The sequence below is a fragment of the Antechinus flavipes genome, chromosome 3 (genome assembly GCF_016432865.1).
Source record: "Antechinus flavipes isolate AdamAnt ecotype Samford, QLD, Australia chromosome 3, AdamAnt_v2, whole genome shotgun sequence".
Lineage (NCBI taxonomy): Eukaryota > Metazoa > Chordata > Mammalia > Dasyuromorphia > Dasyuridae > Antechinus > Antechinus flavipes.
Window position 1 is genome coordinate 138687275 of NC_067400.1, and position 26344 is coordinate 138713618.

A 26344-nucleotide genomic window follows, 5' to 3' on the forward strand; every position below is an offset into this window, starting at 1 on the left:
CTTTAAAATCCTTAGAATGATACATAAATGCTAGCTATAATTTTTTTAAATCTTCATTAAAAGGAAAGCTTTTTGGAAATTAGAAAGGGAGGAAAAATTCAGAAATTAAATATGATGTAAAAACAAAAAGTACCTTTAAAATTTTTAAGTTGTACAAAAATTAGAATCAAAGGCAAGGATAAATACAAACGTTTAACATGAACTAACACAGTCAGGAGTGCTAATTGTCAACATATTCTGAGGCTGGTGAGAAAAACTAAAATGAGCAATGTTTTACTATGTTGGGGAAAATTGGAGAATTAAAGGAATGATAAGGGGCTGTTTAATATGAGTGAAGAAGTGATAAATAATGTCAGATAATATGGAAAGGCTTGATTTTTTTTAATTTCTGTTTTTTCTGCAAAGAGGAAAATCCTTTGGGCTAGAAAAGACAGAATACAAGTGATTTATAGAAAATAAGTAAATAGAATAGATAAGGAGGTAGTAAGAATATATATTGCTCCCCTTATCCTCTGACTAGATGAACTACAACTGAAGTCCTTAAGGTTTTCACTTGTTTTACCAGAACTTCATAATCCTTAAACTATACTCAGTAGGGTTCTTTCTTTCATATGTACCTTTGTGAACCAGCAAACATAGGTGTTGGTCATTTAATTAGACAGTCTGGGGAGATTTTGTTCATTACCTATATATGTCCTGGGAAAACATGATATATTTCTTGATTTTATCAGGTTATTTAAAACATATCTCCCAGAGTACTCATGGGATTTACTATCAAGCCCATCACTTATTTTCTGCTGGTGATCCATACCAGACATCTGCTCTTTCGAGACAAGTGATTCTTATCATTCTATTGGATAAATTTTAAAAAGTTGCTCTCTTGTTAGAGTGCTCAATTCTACTTTCTATGAGAAAAAAAAGTATCAGAACTATTATATAATCTCAAAGAATTCTTATTCCTCTGTGTGTGTGTGTGTGTGTGTGTGTGTGTGTGTGTGTGTGTGTTTATGTGTGTTGGCCAGGTCATATTTTCCTCATCAACTTTGCCCCCCTATCCCCATGCTCAAAAGGACAAGGTCCAGTCTTCCATAATGGGAACCAAGAAGACAAAGGAAATTCAAGATTAGTCTTAGGGTCTTTTGAAGAATGTAAAGAAGGGGCACACAGCTTCTCTCTGTCTGATATTTCTCATACCTCATTTGCTCAAGGAAATAGTGTTTCATTTCTTTGTTACAGTTCTCTGTACTGCCGGTTCTTCCTGTCTTCCTGCTCCACAATGATAGTTACCTTTTTGTAGATTCATACTTCTATGCACAATCTCTGGAGCTAAATTCCTCTAAAGTGACCTATCATTTTAGTTCTCTATTTCACTTCTTCCTTATAATTTGTGTACGTTACCTACTCATATTTCACATAGAGATCACTAGGAAGTGGCCACATCTTTATAATTACACTATGTTGTGAAAATGTTTCTCTGATTAAATTCTGAGGTTTGAAGATGCGTTCCCATAAGCATTGTGAATGCGGAGACAAAAAGGGCCCCATAATGCTAAGAATACCATTTCAGGGGCAATCACTTCTATTACAAGACAGTAGGTGGTTTTTTTTTTTTTTGTTTTGTTTTTTTGGTTTTTTTTTTTTTTTTTCTTAAAGACACTCTCCAAGATAATGAATTGTTTTATCTTATCTTGAGAAGAGGTCTCTCTGCATTTGAAAACTCTAATTTAATGAAATATATTATTGTCTATCTACTTGGGCTTGACCTCAATACTGGAAGAATTCTTTCTAATTCTCTTCTTACCTAGAACATGGTAATAGCCTCACAAGCTCCCTTCCTACCACTCCTTACTCCATTATTCATGCTGTTCCTGAGGAATTTTCTACTGCATTGCCTTATTAGATTATGCCTCCACTTAAAGCTTCTCAGTGATTCACCACCTATTCAAATAAGCATAAATTGTTATTATATGCATTCCTTTTTAAAGTAGTTGCAATCTGTTCAACTTCATTTTATACCATTATCTTTATTATTTTATTTACCTGCCTTTTTCTCATACATCCATCACTGTCTCTTGGCCTTTACTTTTATACAAGTCCCACTCATACCAGAAATAGATTTTTTCCCCTCCTACACACACCTCTATTTCTACCCTCTTATTAGTTCCTTCAAAGTCCTTCTGTATGAGACCTTTCATTATGAAAGTCATGTTTTCCTTTTTTGAATTTCTTAAATAACTTTCTCTAAACCTCTTCTGTTTATTGCTCTTAATCTCTCTTGTAACTTACTTTTCTTATAACTGGTCAACCTCACCCACAACTCCCCTCTGCCCTTTTCTTCCCACCATTGTTAAAATCTCATTATATGGTAAACTTCAAAAGGTAACCTTTGGAATATGTACTTATGTATACATCAGCACCTATACCTATTATCATTCTGCATTTTCTTTTCTGTGAGTGTAGAGGTATTAGGTATTGTAAACCCTGAAATTCATTGTTTAATGATAATTTCCCATGGAAAAAAATAGAAAAGGAAAAAAATCATTTTGTAATCTAAAGAGTGTTAGAGATATCTAGAGAACTGAGACTTCAAATGTTCTGTTCTATATAATTAGTTTGATTCAAAAGCAGGTCTTAAAACATGTTGTTGTTGTTAATGTTTTGTTATGACTTCAAGGTCTTTAGCTACTGTATGTTTTAATGATGTGCTTCATATTTACATTTCATAGATATTTAGTTAGTTGATCTTTAGGGAAATGTTTAATGTTTATTCTTAACAAGAAAAATATCTGATATGCAAGAAATCTGTCAGAAAAACAGAACATCTGAGTCCAAGCATATAGGAACTTGGAACTGAATTTTGTTCTCCCTGATAACAAAGTCATGAGATATGATGTTGGTGAAAGAAGTATAGATAAAGAAATGCAAATAGAAGGTGGAAGATTAATAAAGGATCAATGAGTAGCCAGATTTTTAATCTAATTTTGGAGGAAGATGCCTACTTTAAGTGACTATATGCATTTATCTTATGAAATTTAGTCCCCTCCTCCTAATCATCTCAATAAGAATAAATGATAATAATAATGATGGTGTTTGATGGCAATAACATATTATGTAGAGTTTGAGTTTTACATATCTATATATGTATATGTGTATGGGTATGATAAACACACACACATACACATTATATTATTATAATCATCAAGTTGTTCTTCCTATATCATATTTCCCAAACCCATTCAATAAACTTAAGGAGCTTCAAATTACAACCAAAAATAAAATGTTCTGTTTAGTGTTCAAAGACTTTTATTACCTTGCTAGTCTTTTGAAATCTTGCTCAATCCCATGTTACTCTGTTTCAACTTGATTTCTCTTTCCTACAATGTATGATTCTATATTTCCCAATTCCAGGTAATTTCATTGACTGTCTATTGTACTTGAAGTTCTCTTCTTCCTTGTCTCTCTGCCTTGGTTTTTTTTGATTTCTTTCAAGTTTCAGATAAGATCCAATCTCCTAGGAGTAGTCTTTGCAATTACTTTACTGCTGTTGACTTTCCTTTGCTGATTAATTCTTCTTTATACTGTATATTCTAATAATTCATAATTATTTTCTAATTCATAACTAGTTGAATGTTTTCTCCACCATTAAAATGTGAACACCTTGGGAGCAGATGATATCCTTTATTTTTCTTTGTATTTCCAGAGTTTGACACATAGGAGGTGCTTTAAAAATGTTTATTGGTTTGACTTGCTAGGTAGGCACATGTGAAGACCTATCTAAAACTCAGTTTAGTATTCCAAAAATCTTATTCAAAATGTTGTATACTTATTTTTTTTTTAATTTTGAATTACTCATTCAAAAAGATTTCAATCAGGAAATGTTACAGAATACTAAATTTCATTGCAATTGATTTTTGGGGACTTGGAGGCTTGTTCATTTCATATGTGTATATATTTACATATATATATAATTTTAAGTGAAAAATGTACACTATGTTTTTTTATAATCTTATAATCATTTTAAGTAAAAAAAAAGATACTCCCTTTTATGTACAATAGAGGGCATTTCGTTATGAAGAGCATTTACCCTGAGTTCCTATCTCTTTTGAAAAAACAAATAGAGCAGTAATTAACTGCTGAGAAGAATCAGCATCCTCAACAGTTCTTGTGATTAAGCTAAGAGCCTCCTTTCTCCACAGATGATGGTTGATGTAGTAGTTCCCTCCTTTTTCCATAGTTGAATTATTAATATAATAGTAGAGATCCCAATACTTTTTTATGCCCCCTTTTATGCTAAAGCTTGATTCATATCATCTAGAAGATGAGAACTCTATCCCTTCATCCCAAATGAATTTAAGCACTATTTGAGGGGGGAATGATGTAGTAGAAATCTTAATAGCAGTAAAGTCCCCAAAACTTTCAAGAAATCCAAGAAAACCTAGTTTTGGAAATGATGTAGTTACCTTATTGGGAATGATGTAGCACAAACTCAGAGAATGTGTGTCAAAGTTAGGGAATCGGGCCTGATATCTTTATTCCATAAACTAATCTTTAAGGATGTCTGGTTCATCATCCAAAAGTCTGGCTATTATTTCATACCTGGATTCAGAAAATGAGTATTTCTTAGTTTCAGGGAACAAGAAAGAGGCAGGGGTCACTGGAAGAAAAAACAACCTCCATTACCAAACTTCCCACCAACCATGTATACCCTAATGTCATTTATTCTACTCTATCCTTTAATATATGCTTCCAAAATCCCTATAAATATATTTGCTTGCTTCCTGCTTTTTGCTAACTTCCTCTCTTGGAATTTAGCCTACTTTAATTAGTATTACAATTATAATAAAACTCTTCTTCTTGGCTTGGAAATTGCCTAAGCATTCAAATTCTTTTGTGATACCTCTGACCTTGATCCAAAAGTCCCAGTATTAGGGAATCCCCACAAACCCAAATATTATGGCCCAGTGACATTTTGGATCTTGGTGACTCTCTTAGCCAGAAGTTTCTGCAAGGCTTTGCATATTTTCTTTCTGTTGTTGTCCTCATTTGTGCTTGGGACTGAAATTGCTTTGAATTTTAAGCAATGAAACTCCTAAATGTTCAGATATCTATCTAGTCTCAGAGCTGTGATATTAGAGAATTGCCTGAGGGGAGTGATAAGGCATTATATATCTCATATTTAAAATGTTGACTGGTTCATGAAGGAGTATGATTGTATACTTTATCAAAAAATCATTAAATCAGGATTTACAGTTAGAAAAAGAGTAAGACATAAGAAGAGTTAGCTGATCCCACTAGTATACAAAAGTATTCTTCAAAATATATGTCCTTATTATGCCCAAAAAGTTATCAAACTGTGCATACCCTTTGATCCAGCAGTGTTTCTATTGGGCTTATACCCCAAAGAGATACTAAAAAAGGGAAGGGGACCTGTATGTGCCAAAATGTTTGTAGCAGCCCTGTTTGTAGTGGCTAGAAACTGGAAAATGAATGGATGCCCATCAATTGGAGAATGGCTGGGTAAATTGTGGTATATGAATGTTATGGAATATTATTGCTCTGTAAGGAATGACCAGCAGGATGAATACAGAGAGGCTTGGAGAGACCTACATGGACTGATGCTAAGTGAGATGAGCAGAACCAGGAGATCATTATACACTTCGACAACGATATTGTATGAGGATGTATTCTGATGGAAGTGGATTTCTCTGACAAAGAGACTTAACTGAGTTTCATTGGAGAAATGATGGACAGAAACAGCTACACCCAAAGAAGGAATACTGGGAAATGAATGTGAACTATTTGCATTTTTGATTTTCTTCCCGAGTTATTTTTACCTTCTGAATCCAATTCTCCCTGTGCAACAAGAGAACTGTTCGGTTCTGCAAATATGTATTGTATCTAGGATATACTGCAACATATTTAACATATATAGGACTGCTTGCCATCCTGGGGGGGGGGGAGGAGAGAGGGAGGGGAAAAAACGAAACATAAGTGATGGCAAGGGATAATGTCGTGTAAAAATTATCCTGGCATGGATTCTGTCAATACAAAGTTATTATTAAATAAAATAAAATTTAAAAAAAAAAGAAAAAAAATAAACAAAATATATGTCCTTATGGATTTTATAGTTTCCAATCACCCATTAAAATGAAAATAGTAGAGGAAAGGTTAACACCTCAGACTTTTGCAGGCACCATATATAGTGAATAGACTTTTCCCATCAGAAGATCCAGTTTGAAATCCTACTTCTGTCATTTATGTCTTGTGTATTTATAAGCATGACATTAAACCTTTTGGAACCTCATTTTTCTTATCTGTAAAATTAAAAGGTTAAAATAGATATCCTATAAAAGTTTGTTTCAGCTCTAAATATTTAGTCCAATGAACATCAGTCTTCAACACCCCACCTGTTCATATGATGTTTTCATCAGAAAGGTATGCAGAGTCAATCATTCCAGCCATCAGATACAGTGTATTTACCATAAGAAAGGAACTCTATCCATGTGTCACAACTATAGAACAGTGTTTTCTTAAGAATTTAAACTAACTAGAAGAACAATTTACACAATGAACAAAATAACATAAAGAAAAAAGATTCCAGAATTTGGATGATTTCTGTGAGCAAACATGAATTCAAATGATTGATGAAGCATGCTTTCCATTTCTCAGGAAAGCAGTGAACTACATGAATGGAATTTTCAAATGTAATCAGTGTGCTGATTTTTTTTTTTTTTGGCTTGGTTATGTATATTCTACCAGGAATATTTCTACTTGGAAGTGAGACAAGAAATAACAATAATATATAAAAAAAGCATCACTTTAAAAGAAGAAAGTTCATAGTATTCTGTGTATTGTTGGAAGATGAATAAGAATAGCTTGAGGCTTCAGTCCTTTCACAGTATTCTGATAAATATCTCATTTCTCTTCATAAAGAACATCCATCTGTATCCTTATTTAAAAGATATGTAACAAAAAGACACTATGCATTCTATGAATCCAGTCTTAAGAGTATATATAACTGCAACCATTTACAAAATGAGGTTAAAAAATATGGGTTGGAGTGTGGGAGTGGGCAATAAGTAGGTTGTTGTCGTATTCTAAAATATGATATTTATTTTGACCAGAGATTACATAGGTTTGTCACCTGCCTCTATGAGAACATGTCTATATTTTTCATAATAGGCTTCAGTAGGAAAATGTATTTCATTTTACATCAATTTTTAAAGTAGGAAATCTCTTGGGTAAAGTGAATCATTCCTTTCTGTGAATATTAACTAACATAGGCCCCTGGCAGATTTGTGAGGTTGTGAATGTTTCAAGTCATACAGCAATCTTGTTTCATTGTCTGATATGTAATAGAGAGGAAGTGTTTACTTTCACTGGATAAGTAATATAGTTGCAATGTTTAATGTTCAAATTAAAATATCTTCAGGCTTTTAAAAAATATAGAATGATGTTTTATAATCTATTTCTCAATAAGGGGTGAACAAAAACTAGATGTAGTATGTCTGCTGAATATATAATAGCAGGAGTCTTTCCATATAATATTTAGTCTTTATAACATTATAGCAGAAATAGCTGTATAAAAGATCAGTCCTTACATATAAAAGACTTGACCAGTGTCATACTTGGATTTGAGCTCAGAATGATACGGAATAAAAAATAATTAATTCATATCCTGATAGAGTAATTTTAAAATACCTTTATCTAGCAGATGAAATTAAATTATTCTTAAACTAAATAGGGGATGGCCTAAAGTAAACTATTTCAGGCAAATCAGAAACGATTCCAAATAATCAACACTTTTTTTTTTTTTCCATTGAGCCATGGGTAGATTTAAGGGAGGATTGAGACAGTACATTCATTAACATAGAAATGGATTTTTTTTTCTCTATGCACAGTCTTCCAGGTGTGTTAAGTGGTTTACAGATTTTTCAGTATGTATTTATAACTTTCTCAGTGACAGAGGTTATACTTTTTAAGGGGGAGGAAGGGGAGACACTGATTTAGGAAGCCATTTTCCACATCTGATTGACATGTAGTCAAGGGAATTCTAGGTATACTAAAAATGTCTCTCAAGTGCCTAGTTAGCATAGAGAAAATCTGTGAAGTACTCCTGAAGTATTCCATTTTACAGCAGATTGCTTAACATGCTCTGAGGCTGAGCATTCAGGTGAGTTGGATTAATCTGTTAAATGGTGTGAAAAATTAGGTATCTCAAGCTGGGTTAGGACAATGAAGCAAGACTTGTAACATTTCAAGGAACTTCTAATTTCCACATTTTTCAAGATAAAACAAAAGTGCAAAACAAACCTTGGTTGGTTTGTTTCTTTTTATTTTTTTACCTTATATCGCAGAGAAGAAAAGCCAGAACAAATACTCTTGTACATAAATAGATGCAATTCTTACATATGATCAAAGAAATAGAAGACCTCTGAAAATGTGATTTGCTGTAATAGCCTGTCCCAAAAATCTTAATGCAATCTTAAGTTATTGAGACTTAATGAATTAAAATAGCTTATCTTACATATTTCTCTAATTGTTTTATAGCCAAAATTCCACAGGCTCTATGAAAAAACTGAAAGGCAGTTTATACTTTCACATCTTCTAAAGAGTTTAAAATAGAAATGTCCACCTAAAACAAGTAAATAATAAATGACTTGTTGGTTGTCAAAGCTATAACTAGAACGTTCACATCTGGGACAAAAACCCACCAATTATATCAAGATCAAATAGGCCCAAATGGAGTAGATGCTGAGGGTGGGGAAGACCTTAATTACATTTTGAGCTTTCTGTTACAATTTAGAATTTTTACTATGTGTTAAGCTCTGTTTTGTGTTGTTTAGAGTTGTTTTTCCTTTCTTTCTTTCTTGCTTGCTTGCTTGCTTCTTTTTTTTGGCTAAGAAAGGACTCTGAGTGCTATCTGTGTCCTCTAAATCCATTGTCCTATGCCAACCCCACCCCAGCTGATAGATGTCTTCTGGTCTAGTCTTCTATAACCAAGTAATAGTCAGTGCAGAAACCATGTAATAGGATTATTTTAAAAGCCTTAAATTGGTAACCTGTTGCCATCTTTAATCATCTTTACAGTTGAGAAGTGTTCTTATCTAACTTAATTTTTCCATGCTTCAGTTTAATACTTCTTTCAGTTCAAATTACTATCTTTTCAATGTGAACAAAAATGAAGATTAGAAAAGAGATCTTTGCTTTATATTGAAAATATCAGCATTATCTAGCAATCTGATACTAATAACCTGTTAAGACACTTAAATTCACCTATTCACTTAGACCTCATCTTTGTAATAGATGGCTAGACTGAAAAGGTCTCATTTTATTGAGAAGGCTACTGAGTTATAAAGACTTTTTTTTTTTTTTTTGAAATGAGTTACTTAGCAAGTTATGCTGTAAAGTGAGATTTCTTCAGTATTATTGTATCTTTGTTCTTTCCTTATCTGGTCAAATATTTTATTTAGTTGAAATACTAATTCTTATTATAATACTACAAGTAACTTTTTTCCTTATCCAACTTTCACTCTCCCATCATGATTTCATATAGATATAGAGACAGATCTATGTGTTTATTTATATATGTGTGTGTTTGTATGTATGCAAATATGTGTACATATATATATAAACATAATGTATGTGTGTATATATGTATTTATGAATATATATATATATATATATATATATATACATATGGAAATAGACTGACAGACCGACATTTAAGGTTAATATTACCTTTAAGACAATGATATTTAAGAGTAGGGGGGAAGAGAAACTGTTTGGAGAAACAATGCTTTAATTTACTACGGAAAGATCTAAAAAATGAATTATTATATAATACAGGGCTAAGCATTATTTTTTTTTCGTTTAGGATATTAAATATCCTATAAAAGGACCGTGAGGAGAAAACATGAATAGAAATGAATACAAAAAGGATACTGATGGAGAAAAAAAAAACTGAATGAAAAGTTATCTTGACAATATATGGAAGTAAATTCATTTATGTAAATATAGACTATTGCTAGGTAAGTTTAATTGATTATACTATATATTTTTCATTTTATTTATGCAAAGCATTTTGTTTTAGAGAATTCTATTCTATGACTATTAATTGATGGAAGGGACTTTCTAATCTAAATTGAACTTACATCCAAATTGGATGTGATGTCATTGAATTAGAAAGCCCTCAAGATATAAAAATAGAAATTTTACAATTAAGCATATGGATCAAGTTCTAAAAATGGGACATAACCACATTTTCTCTTTCAGGTATAAAAATGGGCATACATCATGAAGTTTCTTTCTAATATATTTTTATTTAAGAACTGTTCTGTTCAATATAACTTGAAATGTCTGGGAGTGGGAAAAAAAGCTTTTAAAAACTAGAACAATGTCACTGATAGCAAAACACTGAAGCAACAAAAAAAAAGTTCATTCCATATTTTACTTCTTATCAGGTTTCTTATTGACTCTGGATTTCACCAATATTTCTTAAGATCAAATTCTTTCTCTCCTTTTCATTCTGTAATATTTTTCCTTCTCTCTTGATCCCTTATCTCATTGCTAAGTATTTTTTTTTACCCCATAATTTTGATTTTAAGGAAAAGTACAGACTACATTACTCTTCCAACTCCAATTACTTAAATACTGAACCTATCTATCTCTTAGCTTTTATTTGTATTTCCAGAATCAAACACAATGTCTGTGAAATAATAATGGCTTAATTTTTAAAAAAAAGATGTTGACTTGACTTATTAAATGTCATGAAGGAGGGAGAAATTGAGCAATTTAAAAGAAATTTTCTTTCCAGTAGAATATAATCTACATGAGGTAGATACATATCCCATGAACTTATCGTAGTGTCTAATAATACTCAATTAAGAAAGGATACTGCTTGACAATGATATAGTGCATAAAGATGTGAAAAAGTATTTGTATGACATGGCCAATGTGATCAGAACACTAGACTAGGAATCAGGAAGACTCAGCTTTAAACTTTGCTGGAAACATTTAAGACCTTAATGGAAACATTAAGGGCCAGTTTACTTAAATCTGCCCCACCTCCCCTTTCCCTTACTTGATTAAGTGCAAATATCAATAGCACCTATCTCTAAGTATCATAATGGTGGTTCAATGAAAAAATGCATGTGAAGTATTTTGTAAGCCTTAAAATACTAATATAAATCTAAGCTTTTATTAAAGATATCTCCCTCCCAAATATTTATATAGACTATTTGTGTCTGATCTGTGGTAGAACCTTCCAACACTGACCCCAACATTGTGATGTCATTTTGGTCCTTTTTTGAGCACAAAGGACAAACAACAAATCTGAACTATGTTATAACTTTGATTTTTTTCACTTGATGTGAAAGAACATTATGTTAATTATTCCAATTATGTTAATATTAAATTATTGCTTTAAAGTACTATATTTAAGCACTATCTTAGTTTTTAGTTCTATACAGAAGATGAGGAACCAGAAGTTTTATCAGAAATAAAAAGCAAACAAATAAAACATTAAAAAATAAAAAATCCATTCTTTACCATACAACTATCAAATGTTGCAAATCTTGACTCTGATTTAAACACTCTATCATGTTTCATTTCTATCATGTTTCATTTCTATCATGTTAATACTCCAGTGTTTGGTAGATTAAATTGAACCACCAAGTAAACATTTTTATTTACTGGGATTTTACCAGCTTGGTACTAGGAGACACAGGAGAATTAATGTAGTCTAATTTTGGTCTCTTTCTATTTCAGATTTCAGATGGGAAAAGATTCAGACATGCTAAAGAAGGCAATATAAGTCTAGTCTTACAAGTAGCATAAAATTACAGAGGAAAGAAAGCAAGTTGCTTGGTGACAGCAGAAGACTGGATAACTGGATATCCACAAGAAACAATTTAACATTTCTCCAATAAGTTACAATATTGTGGTTATAGAATTTGATGACAAATCTTCTGTAATGCCTAACTCAATTCCTAACACAAAGTACTCTCTTTGTACTTTGTGAACAGATGCCATGACCTGTTACTTTTTGACATATGAAACAACAAAGGAGGAGAAAGTCCTTTTTTTTGAGATAGACTATGAAAAATCAGTAGTACATTTAGCAGTCTTTTGTTAAAGCTATCAAATCTTCCCTGTTGCATTATTAAGTTCTTGAACCTAGGAACTACAATATTTCCCTTTAAACCCCTTATAGATGAGAATAAATCACATATATTAGACATTTTTCAAACCATTGACTGAAATAATGAATAAAAATTTGGTTTTAGAAAAGTACCACATTTTATTGGCATGAGGGCATTCTTTTAAATCTTGTTCTATATGATATGCTGACTTTTAAAAGAGTATATAGACATTACTAATTTGTGAAAAATTAAATAGTTGTTCAGTTTACTTTAACAAGGCTAGATTTAGAAAGGGCTACAGATTGAATTGCATGCTAACATATAAATGTTCAGTCCATGGAGTCATATATTGAAATTTACATACTATTTTCAAGATCGTGTTTATCAAAAATTCTTACTTTACAAATGATGAAACCACAGTTATTAAGTGTGTTCTCCAAGGTAACACAAATATTATATATTAAAGATAAACTTTGAAACAAGGTCCTCTAATACCAAATTAAGATCACTTTCCAGTTTCTCACTAAATAATTGTATCATGTATATATAGTATGAAAGTTTACAGAAAGATTTATTCATAATTACTCTCTGAAATGTGTAATAAATTATTATTATTATCTTATTTATAGAGATTAAGGAATTGAATCTATACCCATGATCATAGAGTTAATAAATGCCTGATATGGAATCCAAGTCAACACTGTCTGCATTCTAATATAAGAAATATATGTGTATACACATACATGTATGCATATGATGAGATCCTAAATGGTGGATTAAACAGAGAGAAACTAAAGAATTGATCCCTGAGGCAAGCAAGGAAAAGAAGGCACTGATAGAGATCAGTTTAGTTCCATGGTCCCACCCTCAAAGAATGTCTTCAGGTCAGAAATCCAAGTGTATATACACATATGTGTGTGTATTTGTATACATACACATATACCTAATTGCATATTTAATTCTATATATATATAATTCTTATATATTTATATAAATATATTTAAGCATAAAATGTATTAATATATTATATACTATTGCTATAAATATATTAAATCTATATAATAATATGTGTACAATACCTAATAAGCCTTTTGATCAATACATTGGGGGAATAGGAAACTATTAACAAAATCAGTAAAAGAGAATGCCTGATTATAGATTATAGATAGTGTAGCTTCTTTATTTTTACAAGTAGAAATGCTCCTTCCTCTCTTGACAAATGTCCATTTGAATGCTACCACAAGTTCAAGGTTCATTGTGGGTTGGGGCAATGTGTACAGCCTCAAAAGACTGTGAAGTCTTTAAGTGCAAGGATTTATTTATATTTTGATTTGATTTGTTTTTCTTGATTTTATGTTCTCAGCACTAAGCACTTAGCATTGATAAATAAATTTTTATTGACTAATTGACAGGCACTTAAAAGCATTACTAATGAGCCCTTATTGATTTGTTGCTTTTACCATTTGAATAGTGAATACATTGTAATGCAGATAAACTGAGGCAAGATAGAGTTTAGAGAGTTATAATAATTTAATTTATTAGAGAGTAAGTCAATTGACTGGATCAGACTCTTGTCTCCAAGTATCCAGTCTCGAATGTGGGGTATAGAGATTCTTTATAGGGAGTCTGAAACAATGGCATAATGGGGAGCAGATGGGGATGACATAATGGGGAGGCACCGGAGATGGGAAAGTTATCTCATATTCTGATGTGGAAAAATATCTGATATTCTAATAGATTGGGATGGGGAGCAGAATCTGATATTCTAAAATATAAGATCTTATCCTTATCAGTTATTCTGATGATCAAGAGGGAAGGGTAGTATGATAGATAGCCTAAGGTTTGGGCAGAATGACTGATGTAGTGCAGTTCAAGGAGACTGTGGCATTACACATTATTTTCAAAGCAATAATAATAATAAAATGTCTATGTCATGGTTGAGAGATCAGGCTTCAGAGGCAACAAACTTGGGCTGATGCCTTGTTCTGATACAAAATGGCTGTGGGACTCTGGGCAAGACACTGAAACTCTCTGTTGTAGAAAAATGACCAATGTATAGTTCCTCACCCAAAAGCTGCATATACCAGTAAATTCACATCCCAGATAATAACAATGATGTCAACAATAATAAATAACACCAAAAAAAGAATAGCATCATCTTATTTATTGTAAGATTTCATTCATATCACAGGATTACATTCTGCCACAGTTTAATACATTACTAGTGAGAGAAGACAAACATTGAGTGAATAAGGAACATCAGAAAATGCATGTGATTTTTGCAGTCACCAATCTCCTCAAGCAATGTCATAAAGCAAATTATTTTCCAGTCTGAGCAGGGTTCTTTTCTTTTCTCACATGATCTTCTCTGTAAAACCCATCCATTACTGTTCTGGGATGCTAAGCCTGCTTGCTTTTAAGTATCTCCAAATTTTCAGTGTCTCTGAAGGCCTCTTATGGAGTATTCTGCCAGTATTTTACATCCTAAGCCCCTGGAGATGTCTTTAGCAAATTTCTATTGTAGTTCAGCCCCTCCCAGCAACTAACTCTTCAGCATTTTGAAAGTCTGCCTTCTGAATTCTTATGAACTCTTTAAGCAAGCATTTTGAGCAATTTTTCTTTTGCTGGCATTACATAGGATACTGTAAATTCTTATCTGAGGTTTTTATCTGAAATTCCTTTTAGCTCATAATATGTCTCTTGGCCACTAGCCTAGTTCTCCTTCAAATCATGCCAGGGATTACACTTAGCAATTCTGAAGAAGTACTGGCTAGAACAATGGTGAAGGGATTCCTTTCAATTCCCATAATGCCCCTGTTTCTTATGCAAATAAATTTGGAGCAAGCCCAAAAGAGGAGCAGGTTAAGTGGCACAGTTCTATATCTCCCCCTCCCCCCAACAAATCACTGTTCTCTATGCATACTAATAAGGAAATTGAGGCCTGAGAGGTTAAGTGATTTGTGCTAGATCCTATTGATTGTAAATAAGCCAGCTTTGAATCTGAATCTGGTCCCTTTCTAGTTTTTCATACTTCCTTTAACCAAACTTTTCCTACTGACCCAACACAAAGCTCCTTATCTTTGATTTTCAGATCTTCAATGTTTTTGGAATAATCATACCAGCTTTCATATTTTAGAATTACAGAACATTAGGAGTATTACAGACCATTTACAATCTAGTCTAGTACATTATTATAATCTGTATTCTCCAAAGCCTGTTTAGTACTAACAGGTTTTGTACAAATCTAGTCTAATACTAGCATGATGTAGTGTTGTGGAGGACATTATTACCTAGATATTGCAGATTGTACTTTTATGACCTGCCCTCTCCAAGAGTAAACATTTCACACTACCAACAGAAACAGGGAAAGGATTACAGGCAGCAGAAAATAAAACGAGTTTACTTGCTGTCTCAAAATTTCTTCTAACTCTTAACTTAAGGAAGGGCACAGGTATTTTTTTCAGTGTCCAGAGTACCTTACCTTTTTGGCCCCTTAATACTACTAATGAGGTTGGTTTCCTAGATGTTGGAGAGTTCAGCAATATAGCAAGCAGTGACATTATTAGGAGGAAGTCCGAATTTTACAGGCAAAGCTGATTCTAAGGCAGGTAAAGAGGGGTGCTGATCATCTTAACCTTTTGATCTTAATTGGGTCTTTCTACAATTTAGGAATCTTTAAGACAGTTCTTCAGATTTGATTGAAACCTCTGTTATAATTCTTAGTTGAATTCTTTGCTTTGACAAAACCTTCATTAACTCCATCATTAGTGTATTCAATCAGAAAGCCAAGATATGATGCCAACTTTTCCATCCCACTCAGGTCATTTTTCCCTTATAAAAATTTAATTTCTACCCCCTTTCTATACAAACCAAAATCCTTATTGATTTAGCCCATTCCTAAAAGTATCATAAATTCTTACCCTTTGATGTGGAGATCTATTCCTACAAATTCTTTTGAGATACCTCACAACACTGGCACACAACCCTAATAAACTTTTGGGTCCATCATCCCTGAACCCAATATTACCTTTTACTTATCAACAGATATATTTTTAAATAATAGCCTTTTTATTTTCAAAATATATGCAAACACAGTTTTCATCATTCACCCTTGTAAAACCTTGTGTTCCAATTTTTTTCTCCTTTCCTTTCCCTCTCTCTCCCCTAGTTAGCAAATGATCCAATATATGTTAAACATGTGCAATTCTTCTAAATATATTTCCACAACTAACATGCTGCACAAAAAGACAGATCAAAAAGGGAAAAAATGAGAAAGAAAACAAAAAGCAAGCAAACAACAACAAAAAAAAAATTCAAAATACTATGTTGTGATCTATACTCAGCCCCCACAGTCCTTTCTCTGGGTGCAGATGGCTCTCTCCATCATAAATATATTGGAATTTGTTTGAACCTCACTGATGAAAAGAGCCTTGTCCATCAGAATTAATCATCACATAGTTTTGTTGTTGCTGTTTCTGTTCTTGACTTAGCATCAGTTCATTTAAGTCTCTCCAGATCTCTCTGAAATCATCCTGCAGATCATTTCTTATAGAACAATAATATTCCATATACCATAACTTATTCTGCCATTCTCCAACTAATGGGCACCTACTCAGTTTCCAATTCCTTGCCACTACAAAAAGAGCTACTACAAACATTTTTGCACATGGGGGTGCTTTTTTTCATTTTTTAATGATCTCTTTGGGATACAGATTCAGTAGAGACATTGTTGGATCAAAAGGTATGCACAGTTTGATAGCCCTTTGAGTATAGCTCCATATTGCTCTCCATGGTGGCATCAGTTCACAACTTCACCAATAATGTATTAGTGTCCCAGTTTTTTTCCTATCCCCTCTAATATTTATCATTATATATTCCTGAAATCTTAGCCAATCTGAGAGGTTTGTAGTGGTACTTCAGAGCTATTTTAATTTGCATTTTTCTGATCAAAACAGATGCACGCACACACACACACACACACACACATACACACTCTCACACATGCACACACATACCCCTATATGTATATGTATATTTTCTAATGCAAAAATTGAGGTTAAGTGACTTGCCTAAGGCAGGAAATGTTAAATGTCTGAGGACAGATTTGAACTCAGATCCTCCTGTTTTCAGGGCTGGTGTTCTCTCCACTACACCAATTAGCTGCCCCAAAACATATATTTTAAAGGACTTTCACATTTAATATCTTCTTCTAGGCCTCACAGTGAACGCATGAGACTCTCCTAAAGGTCTTCAAATTCCACATAGTTTAAATCTTTACCTTCCTATTATCTTCACCTTTCCTTCCCAAATTAATAATCTAAATTTAGGGTAAAGAATTCAAGGAATATAACCTTTTCTATCAAGGATTATTTAAGATCTTGATTCCAAGTGTGACTGTTTAACATTTTCTAAGGTCAGATAAAGGTAACTTAGTGTTCTATAGGCAGAAAGGTATGTAAGAAGAAAAATAATGAAGTGGAAGTGAATAATTCAGGGTACATAAAGCACCCTAATAGTCAGAAATTGGAAAATCCAGCTGCAGAAGAGCTCTGCTATATCTGTTTAGGCATCCCCTATATAATGAAGTCTCTTTGGGATCAAGGAAAAAGAAATAATTCCTTGGATAAAGACTTGTCACTTTCTGATCATTTTGTACATCAAGTAGAAGAAGTTCCAAAGCCCTAGAATCATAAGGAACAAATGAATCACTGACTATTATCTGTACTTGAATTTTCATTGAGGGAATTAGGGAATTAGATTGTAAACTGTGTTTCTATATCTCTTGGGTCAAATCAACATAAATTTGGTGCTATGTCATTGGATGTTATAGTGAAAGCATTATATAAGGGTTAAGCAAAGTAAAGGAAAAAATAATAATTGATATTTGGGGGGGGCACAGGAAGAATGTTTTGCTATTCTTTTGGTTTGTTTTTCTTTTTGTCTTAGAGAGAGTAGAGGGATAGGAGAATGATAATTTGATCTATGCACTGGAATATTTATTTTTTAAAGATTGGTCCATAGCCAAAAAATTGTACTGTGATTCACACACAGAATCTCATATATCTTGATCCTAATTATAATCTGGCAACAAAATCTAATTGGGTATTAGTATAAAAATAAAATAGTACTTATTTACTAAGTAGCTAAAGATTCTAAAACTCAATTGAAAGTTCAATTTTATGTGAATACTGACACCTAACAAAAATCCTTGAATGGTTTTTTAAAACGATCAGTCAATACTTCTTATATAATCTAATTATGTAGTTATGTTGTACACGCTTTACTTCCAATGCCCAACTATTATATGATGAAGTATTTATTTTTGCTAACAAAGTAGAGGGAAAATAATATTTGTTGAGCTAGGAAAAGACTTCAGAGGGCATATAATAATATCTCTATATTTTTATGGTAGAAAAAACTTAAGTGAAAAGAAGTTGCTTTCCCAAGATTATACTTTTAACCCAAGTCCTCTGATTCCAAAAACTACAATAGTTCTAATCTATTCTAAACCATTCTGTAAATGCTTTCCTAAAGTCATAACTTTAGGAAATGGAAACCTAGAAGGAACTAAGTGTTTAAAAATTGCAACATATGTTTGATGGCCTATGATTTACAATGGCATTAAATGAGATCATATGACAAGGCCTGTGCATTTCACTAACAGTTTTCACAATTCTTTAAGATTACACATCATATAAAACTTTGTGATAAGTCCAGACTCCACACACACATACAATCCCATCACCTTACCTCCCAAAAAGAAAAAAAAAGCTGAAAGGTTGATCAGAAATTGTAAAGTCAGTAAATGTTCAATTCTGAGAGAGGCTTTTTAGTTCTTGTCTGCATGAAGCTACTCTATAGCTCTAACAACCAGTAATCCTGCTTCTGTTTGAAAACATCAAGTGATAGAATCTATATATTGAACAACCTATTGCATTTTCATAGTTTAATTGTTAAGAAAGTATTGTTTACATTATATTGAAATATATTTCACAGTAACATTTACACAGAAAATTTATTACAATATTTGAAATTAATTAATTCCTTGTCAGAACATGATGTCCTAGTTTGCTGAGAAAAAGTCAAAAATCCAATATTAAAGAATTAGATATTATATGTTAACCAATTATTTCTTCCCAAAAGAAAACCAAATAAATTATAATTATATGGCAGCAATACTTAGAAAAATTAGAGCCCATGTGTTTTTTCATCTTCTAATACCATTATATTTCCAATCACCCAAGTTCATCTTGAGCATATGCTGTATTCTTTCCCTTCCATCATATCCTATATCTAAGTAAAATCTAAGCAATTGCCAAGTCTTGTCAATTCCACTTTTTTAGAATACCTGACGTTGGTTTCTTCTCTCCTATCACAAATCAGTACCTTGATTCAAACCCTCATCACCTCTTATCTAAACTATTGCAATAGCTTCCTAATTCAATTCCTGGTTTTCAATCTCCCCTTTCTCCAATTTATCTGGTCTGTTTAAGATGCTTCCCTACTTAATAATCTTGTGTGTCTCTTCATTGTTTTTAGGATGAAATACAAACTCTTCAGCTTAGTTTTTACATAGCTTTTCACATTCTGGGACTTTAATCTACCTTTAATATCCATCATTCCCCTATACAGCAGATATATAAAGAAAAATGAATATTTTTCTTTAACATGAGACATCCATAATTTATACAGGTTAGCTCATGAATCTCCTGATTACACTTTCTTTTTCCTTCTACTTCTTAAGATCTCATTCTATCCAAGATTCCAATCATGTACTTTTTTTCTATTGGAAACTTTTCCTAATTATTTCTAGTTTCTAGTCCTTTGTGTCTCCCCAAATCATCATGCAAATAATTATCTATGTATCTATTACATTATCACAAAATAGAATATGTTCCTTTAAAGCAGAGACATGTTTCCCTTTTCTTTATATCCCTAGAAAACAGTATTTTGTCTTATATGCATTAGGCAGCCAATAAGTGATATTTAGGTCTCATTAGAAAATATAAATGATACTTTGTATAAGGCATATATTAGGTGCTGTGGAAGATAATGTTATGTGGAGAGGAGAGTTGGGCAGAGTAAATACAATACATCAGTAACAGTATTATAGGAATAAGTGTTAAGGGTTTAAATGAGAGGGATTACTTCTTCCACAAGAAAATAAAAAGCCTTTACAGAGGATGGGGTATTATAATAATAACAGCTAGCAAGTATAAGGTGTGATAGGTTTGTAGGGTGCTTTAAACTCATTATTGTAACAACTTAGGAGGTAGATGCTACTACTATCCCCATTTTAGAAATGACTGTTCTGAATCAAGTAAACATATTAAGTAATTTTTCAAGAGTCACAGACCTAGTAAGTATTAAGTCTAAATTTGAACTCAGGTCTTCCTGCTTCTAGCTCTAGTGCTCCATCCACTGTTACACCAACACAATAATTTCCTAGTTGAACTGTACCTTTAGAACATATCTGATATAAAGTTATAAAGATGAGGGGAATATGGGATGAGAGTATATAAATGTCTGATATGAGTAGTATATTTGCAGTGGTTTAGGGTAAAGATAACAAGAGGAATTTGTTACCCCATTCACATATATAATATGCCTATGGCTAGAGTAATATTCTCTATTAGTGTCCAGAGCACATTTTGATGACCCTTCCCAAATTCATCAGTAATTCTTTTAAGTAATCTCTGAAATAATATCTAAAATGACCCCTTCATTGAACTCAATCCATGTTGCAACAAGAGGTAACATTACAGCTGGACCTTGAAGGCTTAGTGAAATTTGGATCAGGAACACATTTTTTATGGCAAAGAGAATACTGTGAACAAATACATAGACATAGAAAACCACAAGGTATATTGTGAAAGGAAGTAAATCAACAAGGGAAAATATAGAAGATAAGGTTATAGGTTATGTTTCATCATTTCAGAGTCTTCGTGACCCTTTTTGGGATTTTCTTAGCAAAGGTACTGGAGTGGTTTGCCATTTAACTACCTCATTTTGCAGAAACTGAGGTAAACAGAGTTAAATGTCATGTGTTGAATCACAACTAATAAGTGTTTGAGGGCAGATTTAAATTCATGAAGGGAGTCTTCCTAATTTCAAGCCCAATATTCTATCCACTGTGTCTCCTAGGCTTTTCATGGAGATAAGTAAAGAAAGTGAAAAATAATATTAACATGGTAGAGAATATAAAATACTAGGATAAAAAACTTGAACTTTATTGAATCAGTAATAGAACATTTCTGCGTAAAGATATATTGCTGTTACACTAGTATCTTAGGAGGAATATTGGGGTGGCTGGATATAATTTAGAGAGTGGAAGAGGTGAGAAGCAAGAAAAGAAACTAAGAGACTCTTTAAAAGTCTGAGCATAAAGTAAAAAGAAATGAAAATAAGATAGTGTTAGTTGAAATGTAAAGGAAAAAATAGATAGATAGATATAGATAGATGGATAGATAGAGAGATATGGATAAATGGTAGACAGATTATAGCTATAGATCTCTTTATTACTGTATTTCTAAACCCTGGCTTCCTTAGCTTCCTTCAAGATCAAGTTAAAACTGACCTGTCCTGATATCCTTTAATTCTAGTGTGTCATCTTTCTTGTGATTATCTCTCTTTCTAATTTATCCCTCTTTTGAATAACTAACCATGTAAGGAGCTTTCTGTACATAATTGTTTTCATGTTGACTCCCCCTTTAGACTGTGAGCTCATTGAAAACAGGAGCTGTCTTTTGTTTTGTTTTGTTTTGCTTTGTTTTTTCCCCAGAATTTAGAATAGTGATTGGTGCATAGTAAGCACTTATTTTTTTTTTTAATTAACTGAGAATAATGGTTATGAATTGAGTAAATTCAGTGTTATGGTAGAAAGAAATAATAACTGATTAAAAAAACAGGATTTAAAACAGATCAACTATTTACTATCAATGTAAACTTGGGTAAGTTGTATTACCTTTCTCAGCTTCAGTTTTCCTATCACTAAAATGGATATGTCACATCAGAGTTCCCTTCTAGCTAGAAATCTACTGACACAGCTGGGCAAAAAACAAAAACAAAAACAAAAACAAAACAAACAAACAAACAAACAAACAAAAAAAAACTTGTCCATGCAATCCAGTATACTTTTTGTTATGCAAATAACTTGCTGTGAAATTTCATACAGATTTGTCATTCATTTGCCTTAATTTACCCAACAAGCAGATATTATTATATATATCCTACAAGCTTCAAAGGATAAAAGCAAGAATCCAAAAAGATGTAAAAGTGTTTTTGCAAAACTCAAAAGCATTATACAATGTAAATCATGAACTATACTTTCTGTCCTATCTCCCAATAATCACAATTTTTTCCCATTATCTGCATTTCTTTCTCTCTACCTTGCTACTCTTGGTTTCCGTCCCTTTTTTCAAGGCTCTACTCAAAATCCACTTTTTTCTGCAGATCTTCCTAATTAGTCCAGTTAATAGTACGTCACTCTCAGAGATTACTTTCTACTTCCTCTGTATGTTTTGTATATACCTAGTTATTTACTTTCTCTCTCTTTGGTATGACAACTCTTTTTTTTTTTCTTTGTATGCTTAGTACTTATTAGTATCTGGAATTGTTTTTTTTTTTTTTTTAATTGATTCAGCAAAGCAAGTAGATAGTAGTAAGAAGCAATAATATGCACAGATATGGCTACCAAATGGAGCAAACTCACCAGACTTCCCTTCACTTTTGAGATTCTCAATAAGTGCACCAATTTAATCAATGAAATATAAAGAATTACTGAAATGTTAAGAGTTTACTTTCCCCATAATTTCACTGACTTTTGAAATAACTTGAATCCCAAGAGTTTTAAGTCAAGGAAACAGTTCTCTCATGTATATGCCAAGTTGGAGGGACCTTAAAAGCATAATTTCCTAATGACACTGCAACATACTTCTCCATGAGGCATTATGAAGGCCTGAGGAATTCAAGGCAACTTTTTAATGGACTAACTTTGTGGCAGAGAGGCATAGTCTAACTTTTGATCTAAGACAGAATAACAGGAAGATGAGTAATATTTCCTGATGTGGGGATAATATTTTTTGTGATCCTATAATTTGGTTTTATAAGGAATTTTCCATTATTTCCAATTAGGTAGATCCCTAGACCATCCTGAACATTTCAGATGGGAATAGCTCAGATGACACTCACCGCAGTTAACATTCCATTCTTAGTTATCTTTCTTTTCTGGGCCTTCAGTTATCTGAATCCTAGAGAAAGAAAGCTACCACCTTCTGGAGTGAAATAGTTCCTTAACTGATACACTATTTAGAAAGAAACTTTGGTGTTCTAACCAAGTAATAACTTCTTGAAGAGATGCAGATGTCAGATTAGCCAGACCTAAAGATCTTCTTTTAAGCTCTCCCTCATTGAAAAGTAGCTGAAAATAGAAGCTGGCCACAAGAAGATCAGTTCATAAATCCAAAAAAATCAAACATAAAATCTGACAGGCTCTGATAATGTAATGCTGAGAGAGATGGTAGTCTCATATCAACTAAAAACACTGAAGCTGAGTTCTCCCCTATGTTATACATTAAAAAGGTTCTTCACTTTAAATCAGTCATTTGAGCTTGGATACAGAGTGTTATCATCAATTAAATACCTGTTTTTTTTTTTTGGGGGGGGGGGATTTGGTGAAGCACAGAGATTAAATGCAGGACTTTGAATTAGTAGTGACGTTCTAATTAGCTGAGAAGTTTTAATAAGAGCAAGTTTAGAACTAGTGCACTACCTTAGGTTTATAGGATCACATATAAGATATAGGCTGACAACATTGCTAAGATCCCATCAAGGCTGTGAAAAGCCTTCCTTTGTGAACACTGTAAATTTAATTGTTGATTAAAAGCTAATAGAATTTAACAAAATTCTTCTCAGGTTGGTTTGTTTGCTTCTTCCCTTTCTACCTAGAATCCCACATAATAATATGTAAATGTGTTTTAAAATTCAGAATTAAGGAGGAAAATAGTAGATGGAGTACTAAATCTGATAAGATACATAGGCAGTATTTGTTAGAGGTAAGTTTTGACTCTATGTCCTTTCTCTTCCAGTGTACCAGACTTCTTTCCTAATGTTTAGATCTAAGTTGCATATAGATAGAGCACTTTTTTTGTTACATGTGTCATGAAGGCACATCTACCCACTCCTGCAGAAGGATTTTTAAGGGCTTGTTTACTCAGATTGATGGTGACATGACTGGAGCACCTCACTGAAAGCTGGTTACATTTTCTGTTAATGGCTATATGATAAGTTTTCTATGCAGAGTACAATTTTCAAAAGTTGGAAAATCAGTGCTAATGCACACATAATTTAAAAGTAACTATCTTTTTTAAAAAAACTACTCCAGGGTTAATATCTTCACAACATATAAGGTAACTAGCTAAATAAATGAAATAACCTGCTCTGCATAGTAACTTTATTAGGCCGCCTTGACTGAGAGAGCTTCTACTTCCTAATTATCTGCATCATTCAATCTAATCCAAAAATATTCTACCTACTATATACGCGACACTGTACTTGGAGCAATGTAATGTGACACAGTACTATAGCCCTCAGGGGAGAAAATATTCAATATATTTTATGTGGAATCTACATCATTAAAATTTTTCATCATTGTTTTCATAAATTTAGATGTACATAAATGTAAACAAAATAATAAACATAACACTAATTTATAGCATTTGAATAGTTATAAATTCTTACCCTAAAAATTTAACAACCAACTCTTATGAGCCAATTCAAGCTATTCCAGTAGCTTAGGGTATGAAAATGTTACAAGTCATCTTTTTCTCAAATTCTAAATGAAAATAACAACAAAAAGTGACAGCCCTGAAAAGTGAATGTAATCTTTTGGACATTTAGCAGGATTTCAGGAGTTTGTTATCTCTTTTCCTACATTTTACCTTCCACCTAGGGCAGTGCTTGTTTTCAGCAAGGAATCTCTAATGCTTACTAGAAGAGAAAATCATACTTTATTTTTTCCTGAACAACTATTTCTTCCCCTCTTCCTCCCCCCTCTTCCCCCACTGTCATAATATAGATAGGACCAATAGACTGATGGGAGAATCAAGCTTCTTTTGTAATGTCCCAATTGGTGCTGACATTCTATGATCACATCACTTATACAAAGGAGTCCTCTGAGTCCTTGATGACAATTTTTTTTTAATGAAATAACTTCCAAAAGGTGGGGGGCATGATTGTGTAGTATAAAGAGCCTTAGGTTTGACACCAGGAAATCTGGATATGATTCTTACTGCACTGATCAAGTCATTTTATTTATTAGGTCTCAGTAAACACTCTGTCAGAGAAATACTTATAATTGAAAGAATTGGACAAGATATTTTAAAATTCAATTTATCACATTTTTCTTAACCTCTTACTATATTCCAGTACTGTGGTAGGAGGTGGAGATATAAAGATACAAATTAAATAGTCCTTGCACTTAATTAGCATAGATTGTCTTGGGAGGTTGGATGGAGGATGAGACTGAAATAGCTATACATGTTAGATAAAAGTAATAAGGACCATACCTCTGATTTCACTAATAGCACTAATCCCTTTATGAAAAAAGGAGCTGCAGCATCTTTTCTGCTACTTAAAATCTAACAGAGTTGTCTGGCATTTTGAGAGACAATGTGCTTTGCTTAAGATCATTTATACAGTTAATAAATATTAGAGACAGGGTTTGAATACAGTCTTCAACTATTTTGAGACTGGCTTTCTATCCATTATACCTTATCACCTCTGCAGCAAAATGAATAAAAACAATTTGCAAGGGAAAACCATGGCCTAGGGGAATTAGGAAAGCTCTTTAGTAATAGGTACTTCTAAATTGTTTGATTCAAATGTGTGAGTAAGTATAAGGAGCATTTTTGTCCTTGTAGAAAGAATTGAGCTTTGAAATATTTACATGTATATATACACATGTGCACGTATATGTATGCACATACACATATACATATAACCTAGATATAACCTGTGTGTATACACATATGTATATATAAAGTATATATATATATATATATACACACATACATATATACATATGTATGTATATACAACTATATGGATATGTATGTATATACATCTATATATGTACATGCATGTGTTTTTATTTATCTTAGCTTTCAGTTTTATATTGTTATTATCTAGCCTGTTTATTTTTA